At 37.5% G+C, this 17,021-nt stretch overlaps 1 pseudogene; it reads right to left on the bottom strand.

Annotated features, from left to right (window-relative positions):
- Positions 1-450: 450 nt before the first annotated feature.
- On the bottom strand, positions 451-3,233 carry LOC112763503 (respiratory burst oxidase homolog protein C-like; annotated as a pseudogene).
- Positions 3,234-17,021: the final 13,788 nt, after the last annotated feature.

The raw sequence follows: 17,021 nt of genomic DNA, 5'->3' as shown, positions 1-17,021 counted from the left end.
ATACTATAGCTACTATATATAAGTGTAGCCTTAGGTCCCTCATTGTTTTTTTTTTCTTTTCTGTATATATGTATATATATATAATCCTATCATTTTAATTAAATTAGTAAAATATTATAAAATAAAAATAATACATAATAATACAATCCAATATTCTTTAAATAATAAAAATTATCCTAAAACAAAATTTCGGTTGCCATAATAAATTAGCAGCCATAAGATCTTCTATTTGGGAATAATACAAATTATTTCTCTAAAAATAAAATTTATTTCTCTAAAAATAAATTTCTTCAAAATCAATTGCACATGTAGGTTCTTGTCTTTCCTTTTGTAGATCAGATGTTGGTATTGCCTGCTCCGATTGAGGCCTGGCTGACTGACTTTTGCGCATTTCCTTGTTTGAGAGTGTGCTTCTAATAATCCTTGCACTACCTTCTTGCACTACCTTCATGCTTCTGATTCTGCTTCAGAGGTGTTGAGCCAACAATTGTTTTGGCTGAAGATGTTACATTATTCTACTCTAATAAACTATCTAAATCAGACCCCTGCACAATAAGAAACCCATCAAACTATGAAGTGATAGCATGATCATACATGATAAGTCCATAAATCACAATAAAATAAACCAAAGAACAATCCACGCCAGAACTTATAGTGGATTCCTGATTCATCATATTCCATGTCATGAGCAATAAGACAGCATATTAGAGGAAATAATCCTCAAAGTCACTTTAGTATGAACCATTATGCCAACAAAATGATATGCATTATAATAGCATCTATAAGTAGTGCTTTGTCTATAGTACATTGACCTTTTTATCATTAACTGACAAGTAATAAACAAGTGCCATCCTTAAATCTTAATAAATTAGTTAATCTCTTTCCTTGTCATTTCATGAGCCACTAAGGTTACATTGAAACCAACATTTATCAAAAACTCCAACTAGTAAAAGGATGATTTAAGGATACTATCATCCACGAGAACATTCAAATAGAATGAATCAATCTAATTAATTAAAATTTTGGCGATAATTGCAGAAAACCAGATCAAGATGCATCTGATTGATACAAACTAGACATGACCAGTGGCAACTTATTTACATTGACGTCACAACATAAAGAAGCAGAATTTCAAAGTTACTTTCCATCAGAGTAAGAGCAGTAAATAAAACAAGTTTCAAAGCAATTCAGGTAAGGTTTGTCCACACTGCATAAAATTGTCAGCACTTAGATCTTTTATGATTAAAAATGATAATTTATTCTAAATAGGAAAAGGGTAAATTGCGATGGCTTCTCTCTAGTCTTGACATTAGACAATAATACACACAATACTTCTCTGTTTTGATATTTGCAATAGTATATTTTAAATTTTTAATGAATTTCTAGTGCAATTTAAAGTTATATAATACTTAATATTTCTATAGATTGTAAGCTGTGGTATTAATTTCTTTTATAAACACAACACTAACAAAGTCAATGCAAACATTAAAAAAATAGTGTTGTATATAATTTAACTTTAACCTGAGAAAAGTGTCAGTGCAATTTATACAAAGGAAAAGGGATTGAAGTTACTAACCGTTTTCTCGTACCACTCTTTGGTAAAGAAAAGTTTGATTCCATGAACAATCAACGAGGCATAGACAATGACAAAGAGATGATGTGAGTACCAAAATGCACTGAAGCTAGTTAGATTGTTGAGTGGTTTAGGAAGCTTAATCCTGTTTCTCCTGAACCGAGGTGTGGCTTGTACTTTTGAGGGCTTACACGAAGGAGGCGAAGGAAGTCGCAAGAAAGATGAAAAATTGCATGTATTTCAACACCAATTGCTACTACTACAGCTATCACCTGCAAGAACAACAACATATATACCCTCACTTTGTTTGTACTACTAACTTTATTTAAATGATGACACATTTATTCAGCAAGGGAATCTTGAGAAACAATACCCTATAACATGATATACATCTTTTCTCCTTCTACAGTGTAAGAATTTGTAGGCAAATAAACCTAACATCAGACAAATCCACAGTGCCATAACCCAAGTTCTTTGCCAGTTGTCCTGTATGAAGTACTTGGTATTTGTATAGCACTTCCTAACAGCACTATCTTCATATGTAGGCTTCAGTTTCAAGCTTAGCATTTGGCTTAGGTACTTGCTAAGTTGCTATCACCTCTTGTAGAATGACTTGGTCCATGCAATAAGAGCATTAACATGAGTAATATGGAGTTTTTTTTTTCTTTTCAAATAAATTTCTAGTCACTTCTAGAGTTAGCTATTTATGATTTTGGTCTATGTCAAATTTTTCTTATGGATTTGATCTAATTTCCTAAATACAAGTGAAATCAGTCCCTCTCATCATCTTAAATATAAATCAACTTCATACTTATGATTTGAAATATAAGTACTTATCTGTATGTGAAACTATAATAATGACTAATATTACTTAATTTTGATAAGTTTTATACCAAAACAATCTGAAATAGGATGATGTAAATACCATGATAAATCCTGTCTCTTCAGGGTCTAGTTCTTCCATGATCAAAGCTGCATATTCTTCAGCCTGCTGCTGTATGTTTGAGAGATCTGGTCAGAAATCTGGTCCCAAAAGTCCTTCAATTGAGCCTTGTTAATTGAATCCCCGTGAATATCCCTCCTCCTAGCCAAAGAATCAAAAAGAACACCAGCAAATGCCTCAGATTCCTTGCTCATCCCTACATACAAACAATTAAACAAATCCAAACCATAGTTATCTAAACACTTCCTAAAAGAAAACTACTCAGAACAAGTCCTTATTTCACTCACTCACACACACACACACACAAACAATTTCACAAACACTTGAAAAACAACAACAAAAAAATAATGTAGATTTGTTATGAACTCTTCAATTTCAATTATTACCTATGCATTTTCCAAAGAGAGAATGATGAAGCCATCCATCAGTTGAAGCAGTAAGAACATCAAACTGCTTCTCCACTTCATGCCACCCTGCACCACCGCCACCGTCACCGCCATCACCACCACCACCGCCACCCTTAGTGATGAACTTAAGTTCCTTGAGAGTACTCGAAGCCGCGGACTTAGTCCTATCGTAGTGTCCTCTTCTTGCAGCAGCAGTAGCATCAGAAGAAGAAGGTGCTGTTTGTTTGGAAGAAATCGAAGCAAGTCATTTGAGTTCTTGAGAAACCTGCTTCATTTTAATGGAAGCGGTTTTAACAACAGTAGCACCAAAGGAAATCAAGTGGAACAAAAGAAGAAATAAGGGTACGAGAGTTCACCCGCGCTGCAACATACCCAAACTCCCAAATTGAAAACCCTAGAATCACATACCTATTCAACTAGAAATCAGCACATAGAAGACGATGATGAGAAGCATGGAGATGACAATAGTGAGGGCGGTGCAGCGACGATTACAGGAGAACGGCGCAGCAATGATTACTGGAGAACGGCGCAGCGACGATTACTAGAGAAGAGCAATGGTCAGTGCAGTGGTGACAATGGCAAAGGTGATGAGTGTCGATGGTGAACGGTGAGCGGTGACTAGCGGTGAGTGGTTGTGGTGACCTGGTCAGCGTAGCGACGTGATGAGTGGTGACTGGTGAGTGGTGACTGGCGGTGAATGGTGACTGGGTGGCGACAGTCAACGGCCACGGTGAGAAGGCGAAGGTGATGATGAGTGTCGTAGGCGAAGGTGAGGGTTGTTGAGCAAGAATGGCGAAGGTGACCTGAGGTTGTGCGCGTATTGAAGGCCGTGAGAGCGTTAAGTTGTGCGCGTAAATTGAAGGTGAGGGGGAATTGAAAGGAGATGAAAAATTTCACTAAGTGTTTGGATTTGGGCTGCATACATTAGGCATCACTTTTGAAGCGCACCCAAAACATAATAAATAAGTTACTCTTTAAAAGCGTTTCCTTTGATACGAAAAGTGAATCCATAGATATCAACCTATGGCTACGTTTTATAAGTGATTTCTATAATACCTAAGGCTACACTTTTTAAATGATGCCACAATTGTGTATTCTTTTCTCTTATAAAAAGGCAACACGGAAAAAAGCGTAGCCTATTCTATGAATAGGCTACGCTTTTCAATTGTAGCTTAAAATAAGTGTGGTTGAATGGGTATTTTTCTTGTAGTGCAAACTGGCGTTCAAAGCCAGCCTAAAACTTCCTGGCGTAAAACACCGAAACTGGCACCCAAGCTGGCGTTTAACTCCAGAAATAGCCTATGCACGTGAAAGCTTCAATGCTCAGCCCAAGCACACACCAAGTGGGCCCCGAAAGTAGATTTCTGCACTATCTGCACTTAGTTACTCATTTTCTGTAAACCCTAGTTACTAGTTTAGTATAAAAACTACTTTTAGAGACTTATAATCTTCTTTTATCATCTCTGGACGTTTAGTTTTTAGAGCTGATGCTATTATTCACATTTGGAGGCTGGCCTCATGGCCATGCCTAGACCTCTTTTCACTTATGTATTTTCTACGGTGGAGTTTCTACACCCCATAGATTAAGGTGTGGAGCTCTACTGTTCTTCATGAATTAAAGCAATTACTACTATTTTCCTTTCAATTCATGCCTACTTCTTCTCCAAGATATAGTCTCGTACTTAATTCAGTTAAATCAGAATGAAGGGGTGACCCGTGACAATCACCCAATCTTCGTTACTTGCTTAGCCAAGATCCGTGTGCCTGACAACCACAAAGCGGTCTACATGATGTTCAATGTAGTCATTGGACGACAGCTGGAGTATATTCTCTTGGATATCTAATACACGGACCGAGTCCGTGGGATTAGTATCTTTGTGATATAGGATAGAACCAATTGGTAGCTATTCCTGGGATCCGGAAAGTCTAAACCTTGTCTGTGGTATTCCGAGTAGGATCCTATAGCTTGCCATGGAAGGGAGCATGTATGGTTGGAAGAAGACAATAGGAAAGCAGAGGTTCAGAAGCAACAAAGCATCTTCATACGCTTATTTGAAATTCCCACCAATGAATTACATAAGTAACTTTATTTTATTTTATGTCTTATTTATATTTTAATTATCAAAACCTCATAACCATTTGAATTCGCCTGACTAAGATTTATAAGATGACCATAGCTTGCTTCAAGTCGACAATCTCCGTGGGATCGACCCTTACTCACGTAAGGTTTATTACTTGGATGACACAGTGCACTTGCTGGTTAGTTGTGCGGAGATGTGAAAAGTGTGAATCACGATTTCCCACACCAGCGTGCCTGACGCGTACGCGTGGGTTAGAGTACTGCACAAAGATGCGTGCACGAGGATGACGCGTACGCGTGACATGCGCGATCTGCAGAAATAACAGAAAATGCTGGGGGCGATTTCGGGCCGACTTTTGACCCAGTTTCCGGCCAAGAAACACAGACTAGAGCTAGGGAACATGCAGAGACTCAACACACATGCTCATTAGGATAGTTTTAGTTTTTAGATCTGAATCTAGAGAGAAAATTACTCTTCCTCTAGGTTTTCTTTACATTCATAGTTTCATAGTTTATTGCTTTTGCTTTGGATATTGAAGAGTCATCACCTCCGTTGAAGATATTATTCTAGTTTGTTTTCTTACTCCTTTATTATTCCATATTCTTAATTCTTGTTTAGAGTTACAACTGGATTATTTTTAAAATTTATTTATACAAAGGATTACTTTTATTTTTAATTAATTTTGAATCCCTATTTTATTTAAATTATCAAGTCTCTTTTCTACTCCAAACTCCCAATAACGAAGATGGTATCCATGTTGATGGAGTAGACTCCCAACTTGACGTGGGTGTTGATTAAGAGGAGACACTTGAGTTGAAATGCTCAAGTGATTAGTTTAATTAAAAGTTGTTGGCTAATTCTGTATTTACTAACGCTAGACCTTCCCAAGGGAGAGGACTAGGATTTGCGAATAAGAGTTAGTTCAATCACTTGACTTTCCTTTATTTAGTAAGGGTTGACTAAGTGAAAATAACAACCTCTTTATACTACACTTGAGAGAATTCCAACAAGGATAGAACTTCCAATTAATCATTCCCCCAGTCAAGGCTTCTTTATTTAGAATATTATAAATCTCTTTTAATTCTCATTGCTTTAATTTACAATCATATGCTTGTGCCCATTGCCCAAACTCAAAACTTTCCAGAAAATTCCTCATTAATAAATTAGCACCCTTTTTAGCAACTCGTTGGGAGACGACCTGGGACTCATACTCCCAGTATTTTTATTCTAAACTTTTGTGACAACTTTTCTAAATTGATGAGGCGGATTTTTGCTGGTTAAGAGCTATACTTGCAATGCTGTTCTTATATTATAATCTCTTAAATGGCCGACTTACGCTCCACATCAGACTTTGTTTCTTATTTTGTTAGCTTTTGTTTTTATTTGTGATAAGTCCATATTTGACAATATATTTTAGCTTGATTTGGATGGGTTTCATCACATAAACTCACACTTAAGTACTCAAATAACATACTTTTGTGATTTCTCCCTGATTTGGACATAAATGTGAAAACATAAGTTTTTGTGCCTAAATTAGTGATTTTAATTCCACTTTCATGCCATTTTATGCCGTGATGTTTTTTGTGAGTAATTTCCGGTCATTTTGGCAAGATTGGCTAAGCGAAAGTGGAAAAAGGCATGTAGAAGGGAGAACACATGAAGAAAACAAGGAAAAGCACACACAGGCAAGTGTGTGTGCGCACAAGCTTGTGTGTGTACGCACAAGAGAAAATTTGCATGTGTGCGTGCGCACAAGTACCTGTGCATACGCACAGGTCAACATTTAGCCAAGTGTGCAGACGCACACATCTGTGCGTCCACACAGGTCCTTGCACGTGATTTTATTAATGAAACGCGTACTGTACGTTTTCTGTGGGCTTTTAGCCCATTTTGGAAGGATTGGATGCTGATTTTGGAGTGTTATATAAGAGGAATTCAACACATATGAAGAGGAAGCTTTCATTAGGTTAGAATTAGGTAGAAAATCTATTAGGAGTAGGAGTAGGAGTAGAGTAGAAAATGCTCTCTTAGTGTTTAATTTCCATTTCCATTGTAGCATTTTATAGCAAGCTTTTCTTTGGATTTTTGCTTCTTTTATTGTAAATACTCTTGATCTTCTCTTTAATTACATTGCTTTTGCCTTTATTTTCTTATGGTTCAAGTTACTTTGTTTATATATGCAATTTTGGTATCTTGGAATTTTGATAGATGAATTTAATGTTTTATGCTTTCTTTATGCTTGTTTGGATGTTTATTGTTGATTTTGTGCATAGTTGGTTATTGCTTTCCATTTTCCTGTGCAATTTCTTATGTTTTGTTTTTATGTACACAAGGTGTTTGTGAAAATGCCAACTTTGAGTTTTGAGTAGATTTTCCCACCTTGGCTTGGAATTTGAGTTCCTAGGATACAAGAGTCATAATATCCGATATTTAGTAGTAATTCTTGGGGAGTTAGTTGACTCTTGTTTCCATTAAAGCTAGCCTTTTATCAACTAGTTTGGTAAGTTGGTTAGGACTTATGGATTAAGGTCAATTATGCTTGCTTGACTTACTCCTCGATGTAAGGGGTTAGCTAGGCGAGATTAACTCATGATAATTGCCATAGTTGTGGTTATGACCATGATAGGATTCCTTAGATTCTCATTCCTAAGTCAAGGCTCTTTCTTGCATTTATAGCATTTTTGCTAGTTTTGATCTCATCTTATCTCTACTCGCATTAATTGCAATTTTGGTCATTCCTTAGTTCCTTTATTTCTTATCTCTTTTAATCTTTTGTTCTTTGATTGCAAAACTCCTTTCTGTCCCCTTAACAACCAAAAGAGAAACACTTCCAATTGCATCCTAGGGAGAGCGACCCAGGAGTTAAATACTCTCAGTTTAATTGAATTTGAATTGGATATTTGATTAAGAGAGTTCATCATTGGTTTGGCCTATGCTACTAACGAATTGATTCTTGATTCTAAATCGATGGTAGATACCTCTTTATCAAATTTGGCGCCGTTACCGGGGATGCAATTGAGTGCTATCTTTTGGTTGTTGTAAATATGTTGATAGTGTAAATATCTTACTTTTTGGTTGTTTGGTTATTTTTGTTGATACTTAGGTATTTGTTTTTCTTGATTGTTAATGTCTTCTGTTTTTATTTCCTACTTTCTTTATGAGCTATCGCCCTTGTTGATTGGAGCTTGGTTGTGAATATTTTGTAGGGTATGATGAATTCAAATTGGGATTGCTTCATGGAGTGAGAGAACCAATTAAGGGAGGAACCAATTTTGTATAAGCAACACTCTTGGCAAATACCTCCCTCACACTACAATGAGCTACACTCTCCCCTATATGAATATCAAACCCAAATATATGAAGGATACCCCTCACATACCCTTCAACCACCCAACCCTCAAGTACCACATCATACACTTCCATGGAATCAAAATGTCTATACACCTTGCTACCAACCATATGAATCATCACCCCCTTTTACACAACCTTAATACCTCCACCCACATGAACTACCTCCCACATATACAACCCTTCTCCCGACCTTTGAATCTCCTTTTCCACCTCAATATAAAGTTTTACGACCCTTGCCCCCAAGAAGAACAAGACCTTCAACCACTCTTCCAAGAGCAAGAAGGGTTCCAAAAGAAGCAAGGAGAGTTCATGGCCACTAAAGCCGAAGCGGTAAACTGCTTGACCTCACTACGCTCAACCATTCAAGACACCCCCCTTGAAAAAGGTGGAAGATCAAGTAAGGAGTGTAGGGAGGAGGAAAACATGGAGCCTCAAGGAAAGGAAGAGGAACCAAGGCTTGAGTCACAAGAGGAGGAAGGTAGAGCTAGTGAATCGGAAGAGGTAAATGGAGAGTTGAGGGAGTTTGATCAAGAAGTAGATTGCATCATCAATGATTTTTTGTCCACCTTGGTTGACCCCCTCAATGATCTTGAGGAGCCTCCCACTTTTGAGTTTGAAGGAGATAGTGAAGAGCTAGAAAAGAGTGGTGAGGAAGAGGTGATCACCCAAGAATTAGAAGCATTCATACAAGAGTTTACAAGAGTGACTCCAACCCAAGGACAAGTTGAATGGGTAACAATATCTTCAATGAGCTTCATATGCCCATGCCAATATGTTCTTTTGGAAACAGATCACCAACTTAAGGTGCTTCTTGGGGTGTTAAATGGTGAAGGAATGGGTGTTGGTTGTCAAAGGAATTCAAGGAACAAGTAGTGCAAGGTCCAATTTGGAGGAGTCCAATACTCAAGTGGGTGCTTCAAAGGTTCTTGGAGAGGTTGCTCATCCAATAGCACAAGTGAAGGTCAACAAGAGGATGATAGAGAAACAAAAGTGTGGGATCCGGGCATACATCTTTTCAACCAACAATTTTGGATCCCAAGTTCATGCATGAGGTTACTTGAGAGCTTGATGTACTTCGTTTGGGACCCCAGAGGATTTTTGAAGAGCAAGCACGGTTGGCAATTCAAGGAAGGATGAAAGCACAAACCTCCTTGATGTGAGCTCCAATCAAAGTCCAACTTGAGGACTTAAAACAAAAGTGCTAGGTGGAGACACCCTACCATGCTAATATCCTTTCAACCCTTCTTTTTTTTAATTTTGTCTATTGAATTTTTGTCTCTTTGATTAGTATATTTTTTATTGCATTCTAGGCTTAAGTTAGTTGCATTTTATGTTTGATTATGTGTTTTTTATGAATGATGTGTTTTGGGCTTGAATGACCTTGATTGATATCATGGTTGGTGCCTTAGAGGCTTTAAAAATGTTGCAAAAATAGAGTTCTGTGCGGGCACACAGCCTCGTGCGTACGCACACTTCCCCTGTTTTTTCCCACCTGTGCGGGTGCACAGCAGTGTGACCTGTTTTCACACGCTTTGTCTGCAACGCTCGCACCATCTATGCACGCGCACTGATGAGCGGATAATTTATACACTTTTTGGATTGTTTTTAGGTAGTTTCTGGTAGGATCTAGCTACTTTTTAGTATATTTTTATTAGTTTTCAAGCAAAATTCACATTTCTGGACTTTACTATGAGTTTATGTGTTTTTTTGTGATTTCAGGTATTTTCTGGCTGAAATTAAGGGACCTGAGCAAAAATCTGATTCAGAGGCTGAAAAAGGACTGCAGATGCTGTTGGATTCTGACCTCCCTGCACTCGAAATGAATTTTCTAGAGATAAAGAAACCCAATTGGCACGCTCTCAATTGCGTTGGAAAGTAAACATCCTGAGCTTTCCAGAAATATATAATAGTCCATGCTTTGTCTGAGTTTTGATAATGCAAACTGGCGTTTGAACGCCCACTTTCTACCCTATTCTGGCGTTAAACGCCAGAACTGGCATAAAAGCTAGAGTTAAACGCCCAAACTGGCACCAAAGCTGGCGTTTAAGTCCAAGAAGAGTCTCTACATATGAAAGCTTCAATGCTCAGCCCAAGCACACACCAAGTGGGCCCCGGAAGTGGATTTCTGCACTATCTGCACTTAGTTACTCATTTTTTGTAAACCCTAGTGACTAGTTTAGTATAAAAACTACTTTTAGTGATTTATTTCTTATCTTTCATCTTTAGCACATTTGGACCATTTTCACTGAGAGGACAGACGGTAGCCATTGACAACAGTGATCCCCCAACATACAGCTTGCCATGGAAAGGAGTATGAATGATTGAATGAAGACAGTAAGAAATCAGAGATTCAGAAGCAACAAGAATTTCCATACGCTTATCTGAAATTCCACCAATGAATTACATAAGTATTTCTATCTTATTTTATATTTTTTTATATTTTAATTATCAAAATCTCATACCCATTTGAATCTGCCTGACTGAGATTTACAAGATGACCATAGCTTGCTTCAAGCCGACAATCTCCGTGGGATCGACCCTTACTCACGTAAGGTATTACTTGGACGACCTAGTGCACTTGCTGGTTAGTTGTGCAAAGTTGTGAAAAAGAGTTCAGATTACGATTGTGCGTACCAAGTTTTTGGCGCTATTTCAGAGATCACAATTTCGTGCACCAAGTTTTTGGCGCCGTTGCCGGGGATTGTTCGAGTTTGGACAACTGACGGTTCATCTTGTTGCTCAGATTAGGTAATTTTATTTTAATTTTAAGCTTTTTGTTTTTATTATTTTTATTTTCGAAAAAAATGTTTCAAAAAATAAATTATTCTATGTTCTTCAGAATTTTTAAGAATGAATTCTAGAGTTTCATGATGATTTGTTGAAGTCTGGCTAGCTGTGAAGCCATGTCTAATCTTTTGGACCTAGGTTTCAACTTATCATCACAAAAGCTTGTTGATTTCTATCAATCTTTCTGTTGAATGTAATGATCTGCAAAAGCTTGGCTGGCCATTGGCCATGTCTAGTATTTTGGATCGGAGCTTTCACTGAAAGCTTAGCTGGCTAGTAAGCCATGTCTGATTCCTGGACCGGAGTTTTAGACTAACATTGCATGATTCCTGGAATTCTCATTAAGAATTTTGAATTCCTTATTTTCTCTTTCTCCAATTAATTTCCGAAAAAAAAAATTATAAAACCATAAAAAACCAAAAATATTTTGTGTTTCTTATTTGAGTCTAGTGTCAATTTTTAAGATTGGTGTCAATTGCATGTCTTTATTCTTCTTGCATTTTTCGTAAGTGTGTTCTTGTGTTCTTCATTGATCTTCAAGTTGTACTTAATGATTCTCTTGGGTCTGATCTTTAAATTCTCGTGTTTTGTGTCTTTTGTTGTTTTTCATGTGCATTCTCAATTTGTTAGTGTCTCTCATATGAAAATTTCTAAGTTTGGTGTCTTGCATGCATTGTTTATCTGATCTTAGTTTTCCATGATTAGTTTTATTTTGTTATTTTTCATCATTAAAAATTCAAAAAAAATTCAAAATTATGTCTTTTCAAGTCAATAATGCAGAGAATTGAAGATTCAGAACATACAGCAGAGGAATTACAAAGAAAAAACTGGGCGTTCAAAATGCCCAGTGAGGAAGGAAAACTGGCGTTTAAACGCCAGACAAGGTACCTGGCTGGGCGTTAAACGCCCAAAAGGGTAGTATTTTGGTCGTTTAACGCCAAGATGGCACAGGAGGGGAGATTTTGTTTTTTTAATTCAAATCTTTTTCAAATCATATCTTTTTCAAAATCAAATCAGTTCCATTTTTCTCTCACTATTTTCGAAAATCCTTGCTACAATTAATGATTTGATTCAAAAATTTTAAGTTGTTACTTGCCTATTAAGAAAGGTTCAATATTTGAATTCTAGAATCATATCTTTTAATTTCTTGTTAGTCAAGCAATCAACTTTAATTTCAAAAATCAAATCTTTTTAATCTCCAATTCAAATCCTTTTCAAAATAAATTTCAATCATATCTTTTTCAAAAATCAATTTCAAAATCTTTTCTAACTTCTTATCTTTTCAAAATTGATTTTCAAATCTTTTCAAATTAACTACTTCACTTTTTGTTTGGTTTTAAAAGTTTTCTATTTCAATCATATCTTTTTCAAAACCACCTAACTACTTTTCTCTTTAATTTTTGAATTCTAACCACTTTCTCACTTTTAATTTTCGAAAACCATCATCCATTTTTTCAAAATTCTTTTTAATTATTTTAAAACTTTTTTAATTTTGTTTTCAAAAATTCTTTTCCCTCTTCACCTTATTCTATTTAAGGACTAACACTCCTCCTCAATTAGCAATTTGGACTCTCTCCTTCATCATAAGTTCGAATTCTCCTCTCTACCTCATCCTTCCATTCTTCTTTTTCTCTGACACATTAAGGAATCTCTATACTGTGACATAGAGGATTCCATACTTTCTTTGTCTTCTTCTCTATCATATGAGCAGGAACAAAGATAAAGGCATTCTTGTTGAAGCTAATCCTGAACCTGAAAGGACCTTGAAGAGAAAGCTAAGAGAAGCTAAAGCACAACTCTCTGGAGAGGACCTAACAGAAATTTTCAAAAAGGAAGCAGACAAAACAAACATGGCCGAACCGAACAACAATGGTGGAGTGGTGCACGAAATTGTGATCTCAGGCAACGGCGCCAGAAACTCTGTACGCACGTCTTAATAAATCGTTTTTCATTCACAACTTCGATACAACTAACCAGCAAGTGCACTGGGTCGTCCAAGTAATAAACCTTACGTGAGTAAAGGTCGATCCCACGGAGATTGTTGGTATGAAGCAAGCTATGGTCACCTTGTAAATCTCAGTCAGGCGGATATAAAATAGTTATGGAGTTTTCGAACAAAAATAATAAATAGAAAATAAGGATAGAAATACTTATGTAATTCATTGGTTAGAATTTTAGATAAGCGTATAGAGATGCATTCATTCCTCTGAACCTCTGCTTTCCTGATGTCTTCATCCAATCAGTCTTACTCCTTTCCATGGCTGGCTTTATGTAAGGACATCACCGTTGTCAATGGCTACTTTTTATCCTCTCTGGAAAATAGTCCGATGCGCTGTCACTGCATGGCTAATCGTCTGGAGGCATCACCCTTGTCAATGGCTGCATCCCATCCTCTTGTGAAAATGGTCCAAATGCTCTGTCACAGCACGGCTAATCATCTGAGGTTCTCGATCATACTGGAATAGGATTCACCCTCCTTTTGCGTCTGTCACTACGCCCAGCACTCGCGAGTTTGAAGTTCGTCACAGTCATTCAATCCCAGAGTCCTACTCGGAATACCACAGACAAGGTTTAGACTTTCCGGACTCTCATGAATGCCGCCATCAATCTAGCTTATACCACGAAGATTCTGATTAAGAGATCCAAGAGATACTCATTCAATCTAAGGTGGAACGGAAGTGGTTGTCAGGCACGCGTTCGTGGGGGAATGATGATGATTGTCACGTTCATCACATTCAGGTTGAAGTGCGAATGAATATTTTAGAAGCGGAATAAGTTAAATTGAATAGAAAAACAGTAGTACTTTGCATTAATCTTTGAGGAACAGCAGAGCTCCACACCTTAATCTATAGAGTGCAGAAACTCTACTGTATGAAAATACATAAGTGATAATGGTTCAGGCATGGCCGAATGGCCAGCCCCATGAAAGTCTAAGATGGCATAAAACTGATCAAAGATGATGTCTAATACAATAGTAAAAAGTCCTATTTATAATAAACTAGTTACTAGGGTTTACAGAAGTAAGTAATTGAGGCATAAATCCACTTCCGGGGCCCACTTGGTGTGTGCTTGGGCTGAGCTTGAATGTTACACGTGTAGAGGTCAATCTTGGAGTTGAACGCCAGTTTGTAACGTATTTCTGGCGTTCAACTCTGGCTTGTGATGTGTTTCTGGCGTTTAACTCCAGACAGCAGCGTAGAACTGGCGTTCAACGCCCTTTTTACGTCATCTAAACTAGGCAAAAGTACAGACTATTATATATTGATGGAAAGCCCTAGATGTCTACTTTCCAACACAATTAAAAGCGCGCCATTTTAAGTTCTGTAGCTCCAGAAAATCCACTTTGAGTGCAGGGAGGTCAGAATCCAACAGCATCAGCAGTCCTTCTTCAACCTCTGAATCTGATTTTTGCTCAAGTCCCTCAATTTCAGCCAGAAAATACCTGAAATCATAGAAAAGCACACAAACTCATAGTAAAGTCCAGCAATGTGAATTTAACATAAAAACTAATGAAAACATCCCTAAAAGTAACTAGATTCTACTAAAAACATACTAAAAACAATGCCAAAAGCATATAAATTATCCGCTCATCACAACACCAAACTTAAATTGTTGCTTGTCCCCAAGCAACTAAAAATCAAATAGGATAAAAAGAAGAGAATATACTATAAATTCCAAACTATCAATGAAACATAGCTCCAATTAAATGAGCGGGACTTGTAGCTTTTTGCCTCTTGAATAGTTTTGGCATCTCACTTTATCCATTGAAGTTCAGAATGATTGGCATCTATAGGAACTCAGAGTTCAGATAGTGTTATTGATTCTCCTAGTTCAGTATGATGATTCTTGAACACAGCTATTTTATGAGTCTTGGCCGTGGCCCTAAGCACTTTGTTTTCCAGTATTACCACCAGATACATAAATGCCACAGACACATAATTGGGTGAACCTTTTCAGATTGTGACTCAGCTTTGCTAAAGTCCCCAATTAGAGGTGTCCAGGGTTCTTAAGCACACTCTGTTTTTGCTTTGGACCTTGACTTTAACCGCTCAGTCTCAAGTTTTCACTTGACACCTTCACGCCACAAGCACATGGTTAGGGATAACTTGGTTTAGCCGCTTAGGCCAGGATTTTATTCCTTTAGGCCCTCCTATCCACTGATGCTCAAAGCCTTGGGATCCTTTGTATTTACCCTTGCCTTTTGGTTTTAAGGGTTATTGGCTTTTTGCTCTTGCCTCTTGGTTTTAAGAGCTTTTGGCTTTTTCTGCTTGCTTTTTCTCCTTTTTTTTTTCTTTCTATTTTTTTGCTATTTTTTTTCCTGCAAGCTTTGTTCTTTGCTGCTTTTTCTTGCTTCAAGAATCATTTTTATGATTTTTCAGATTATCAAATAACATGTCTCCTTATCATCATTCTTTCAAGAGCCAACATATTTAACATTCTTAAACAACAACTTCAAAAGACATATGCACTGTTCAAGCATTCATTCAGAAAACAAGAAGCATTGTCACCACATCAATATAATTAAACTAAGTTCAAGGATAAATTCGAAACTCATGTATTTTTTATTCTTTTGAATTAAAACAGTTTTCATTTAAGAGAGGTGATGGATTCATAGGACATTCATAACTTTAAGACAAAGTTACTAAATACTAATGATCATGTAATGAAGACACAAACATGGATAAGCACTTAACATAGAGAAAACGAAAAATAGAGAATGTAAGAACAAGGAATGAGTCCACCTTAGTGATGGTGGCGTTTCCTTCTTGAGGAACCAATGATGTCCTTGAGCTCTTCTATGTCTCTTCCTTGTCTTTGTTGCTCCTCCCTCATTGCTTTTTGATCTTCTCTTATTTCATGAAGGATGATGGAGTGCTCTTGATGTTCCACCCTTAATTGTCCCATGTTGGAACTTAATTCGCCTAGGGAGGTGTTGATTTGCTCCCAATAGTTTTGTGGAGGAAAATGCATTTGAGGCATCTCCGGGATCTCATGGTGATGAGCTTCATGCGTCTCTTAAGATCCATGAATGGGCTCTCTTGCTTGCTCCATCCTTTTCTTAGTGATGGGCTTCTCTTACTCAATGGAAATGTCTCTTTCTATGAAAGCTCCAGCTGAGTAACATAGATGGCAAATAAGATGAGGAAAAGCTAGCCTTGCCCCAGGAGAGGGCTTTTCGGCTATTTTGTAGAGTTCAAGGGAGATGACTTCATGAAATTATACTTCTTCTCCAATCATGATGCTATGGATCATGATGGCCCGATCCACAGTAACTTCAGATCGGTTGCTAGTGGGGATGATGGAGCGTTGGATGAACTCCAACCATCCTCTAGCCACAGGCTTGAGGTCCAGTCTTCTTAATTGAACCGGCTTGTCTTTGGAGTCAATCTTCCATTGAGCTCCTTCCACACACATGTCCATGAGGACTTGGTCCAACCTTTGATTAAAGTTGACCCTTCTAGTGTAGGGGCGTGCATCTCCTTGCATCATAGGCAAGTTAAACGCCAACCTCACATTTTCCGGACTAAAATCTAAGTATTTCCCCCGAACCATTGTAATATAATTCTTTGGGTTTGGGTTCTTACTTTGATCATGGTTCCTAGTGATCCATGCATTGGCATAGAACTCTTGAACCATTAGGATGCCGACTTGTTGGATGGGGTTTGTTAGAACTTCCCAACCTCTTCTTTGGATTTCATGTCGGATCTCCGGATACTCATTCTTCTTGAGCTTGAAAGGGACCTCGGGGATCACCTTCTTCTTGACCACAACATCATAGAAGTGGTCTTGATGAGCTTTGGAGATGAATCTTTCCATCTCCCATGACTCGGAGGTGGAAGCTTTTGTCTTCCCTTTCCCTTTTCTAGAGGATTCTCCGG

This window comes from Arachis hypogaea, chromosome 17, assembly GCF_003086295.3.
Source record: "Arachis hypogaea cultivar Tifrunner chromosome 17, arahy.Tifrunner.gnm2.J5K5, whole genome shotgun sequence".
Taxonomy (NCBI): domain Eukaryota; kingdom Viridiplantae; phylum Streptophyta; class Magnoliopsida; order Fabales; family Fabaceae; genus Arachis; species Arachis hypogaea.
The sequence above is the reverse complement of the archived record's forward strand: the minus strand, read 5'-3'. Positions and strand labels throughout refer to the sequence as shown.